We start from the raw sequence: 3,360 nt of genomic DNA on the forward strand, positions 1-3,360 counted from the left end.
GGAATGCGAGCACCCGGGCTGATAGGGTGGAAGGCCTACCTATCTGGGGTATTGTCTAAATATGGCAATTGATTTGCTTGCATTTCTCTGGCCCGTCTGTCTGTCTCCACATCCCATGGTGAACACTACACTTCTGCGTGATGAGATATTTGACTCTGCTACACCAAAATATGTGCATGCATTGACGTCGATTTTAGAAAAGCTTGTGACTTGTTTACTTCTGCCATGAAACTGTCTCTGTAAGTTGAGTTCGGTGAGTGAGCCAGAGGTGAGACACGTTACACCTCCATACCTGCAACTTGTCCTGTATCACTGAAAAGATTGAGTATCTCAAGCTGTATTTCCACATTGTTCCTTATCCCCCTTTACAACAGTCACCACACAGTGAACACAGGCTGAACAGGATGTCTGTTTAAAAACAAAACTTTAGCTGATCTGTCTGAACTTCCCACCACTTGGGCTCAGACTGAAATATCCTCTCCACTAATGGGTGGATTCCCATAAATGTCCCAGTAGGATGAACTGGAATAATAAAACTTTTTCTGTAGCACCACCAGCAGATCAGAATTGAACATTTTCCAGTGTTTTGTTTATGACAAACTCTAGCTGATCTGTCTGACCTTCATAAACTAATTCTGTTCTGTTGTTATAGGAGCTAGTTAGCTGCTATAACATTCCCTGACATTCCCATCAGCCTAAGGTATAGTTTGTGTTTACTGCTAACTACAGCATGTTGCATTTACCATGAAAATCTTGAAGTTGGAGCTGGAAATGGAGTCACCAGAATTTTTAAGACAGAAGAGCTGCGACTATGAGGGGTCACAAGTGGCAGCAGATCACATGACTCATGTAGCTTCAAATAGTTCCAAACAGCCCATTTATATGTGGGAACAGCAGGGTTTATCAGCAATTTCTACTTTAAATGACTTGTAAAGCATCATAAACTAATTCTGTTCTGTTGTTATAGGAGCTAGTTAGCTAGGTACCCAGGTATTAAAGAGACAACTTTTGACACGTTAACTTAAAATATCACAAGTATCGATTTCAGCTTCTTACTTTGGAAGATAGCAGCCAAGTGAATGTAACTCTTTGGCTGCTGCTCCTAATTTTTGGAGCTATTTGACAAACCCCTGATTCGCCATTACTGTTAAAAAAAAAAAAAAAAAAAGGAAAGAACCAAGTGGTCCGTATAGAGTCAATGGAGATGTTGTCACTCTCCTTCTTAAACCACCAGGTTAGCCATTGTTAGCAGTGTCAGTTTATAACAATGCATTACGCTGTATTTTTGCACTTACAATGTAACAACATGTCCATAGATAGAGGCTGGACAATTATGTATGACTGTTTTAGTGAGACATAAATAATACAGAAGTGTGAATATAAAGTATATTACTACAGCTTCTTACTGTTGATGTGCAGAGCAGCCATCTTGGATTTTGAGGTTGGTGTTGGTGAGGTTCTTCTGACTTTGAGTTGGAAATCTGACTTTCAAGTTCAATTAAAATACACCCTTAGCAAATATTAACATGCTAACACAATAATTTCATATGAAAATATGTAAACGGTGTATCTGAGGAACATTAGCATGTTGGCACTGTCACTGTGAGCAAGTTAGCATTTAGCTCAAAGCACCGTTGCCAACTTTAGAGCTGTTAGCGTGGCCTTGTGTTGTTACCAGATTGATTTAAGGTGATACCTCTCTGTGGGTTCATCACTACAAATAAGCTCTTGCATACACTGTGCAAGTGAGATACATTGTTTGTACTGTATAAAAATGTTGGTTATAGTCACTTTAAAAGCTAATAATGGTTTATAACAACTTTGATTTCATCTTCATAGATTTGACCATAGGATTGGACTGACTGCTCATGTTTCTTGCCATGTTGTACCTTTTTAGAGGTGTCACCATGTTCCCAGACTTCAGTGATTACTTTATTAAGTATAGTGTTGTCACACTATGAAAACTAGACCTTAGTACAAATAAAGTAGAATTGTCCTTTAACACGGTCGTAAAGGAGCCCTACAGTGAGTTTACTCACAGACTCTTGTCTCCATCTCTTTCTATTTAAAACCTCCATCTGGTTTGGGCTCAGCCTGAGTATAGTGACCCTGGGTGTATGACAGGAAGGGAGGAGTTGGTGCTGGTGGTGGCAGAGGAGCGAAAAGAAAGGGAGAGAGAAGTACTGTAAAAGAAAAGAGGACCCTGGCTGGTGGTGAGGCTGTTGAATCTCTGCAGGACTGTCAGATGGCTTTGACAGAGCACAGGCGCCAATTAGACAGCAAGATTAGGGGGGCTTTGTACTTCTGAAAAGCTTCTGGATGGATGGTTTTTCTTCCTTCCTGCCTTGGGTTTATGTCTTCACTGGGACTCCTTGCCCTCCCTTAACCTTATCCCTCCCTTACTCCCTCCCTTCTTCCCCCCTCCTCTGTTCTCCTGCAACCCGGTCCTTAAAATCTGCGATTATACCTGGCTAGACTTTGAGAGGAGTGGATTAATAAGGCAGCTCACCCGTGTGGCTTGGCAGTGGGTGTGTTGCAGAGCGAGTTAGCAGACCAGCAAGGTGGCAAATTGGATGTTTATTGAGGTCCTGGGTGCCTGCTGGCTTGGATATGGAGCTAACGTCCAGAGACTCCTGCTCCCAGCTGCAGAACATGACGGTAGAGTACTAGGGGTGGGGAGAAAGAGGGACACTTGCATTAAAATACGAGGTATTTATCAGCACTCAGACTTTGCTGTTCGTAGGCAGACATGGCAGTGCAATCTTTGTTACACAATACAGTTATTTAAAGAAGTCCTTTATAAAGGTTTGTCAATGGATGTCTGTAGACGTCGTGTTTACATGAAAGCTAGACTTCATAGCTTAAGCTCAAACCCCTGCTGTGCACACACACACACACATGCACAGACGCACCGCTCCTGAGTATGTGGAAACAATGACAGGAAGTACATTAGCTGGACCTCCATTGTATCTCCCTATACATCCTCACTTCCTAAGCCGGGTACGGGTGATGGTCAGTGGGGACACAGGGTGGAGTGTGGAGATGCAGAAGATCTCCCTGGTGCTTCCCAGCCCATTGCTCAGATAAAGGCCTGCACAGAGAGAGGGTCAGACCTGTCTGGCCCGAGACAGAGACATCCTTAATCCTGCAGCCTCCTGCTGCCTGTCCTCACAGCTTGTGGCGCTTTGAAACCTGGAGGTTTCCCAGTTGCTGATCTGTGGTCGGTCTCATTGTTTCACCTTTTGGGATATAACTTGAGATTGTTTAAGGGTTAGCTGGTCCCTGATCTGTACTTGAGGTGAAAAATGGACTCCTAAGTCAATGAGTTGCCACGGCACAGAGGGGGACAGATGGCAGGAA

The 3,360-nt window shown here is 43.3% G+C and overlaps 1 protein-coding gene across 1 annotated transcript in view; it reads left to right on the forward strand.

Moving 5' to 3' along the window:
* Positions 1-3,360, forward strand: part of plekhg5b (pleckstrin homology domain containing, family G (with RhoGef domain) member 5b) — a 64,230-nt gene that overhangs the window by 35,999 nt on the left and 24,871 nt on the right.

This window comes from Monopterus albus, unplaced genomic scaffold (genome assembly GCF_001952655.1).
Source record: "Monopterus albus unplaced genomic scaffold, M_albus_1.0 scaffold212.1, whole genome shotgun sequence".
NCBI lineage: Eukaryota > Metazoa > Chordata > Actinopteri > Synbranchiformes > Synbranchidae > Monopterus > Monopterus albus.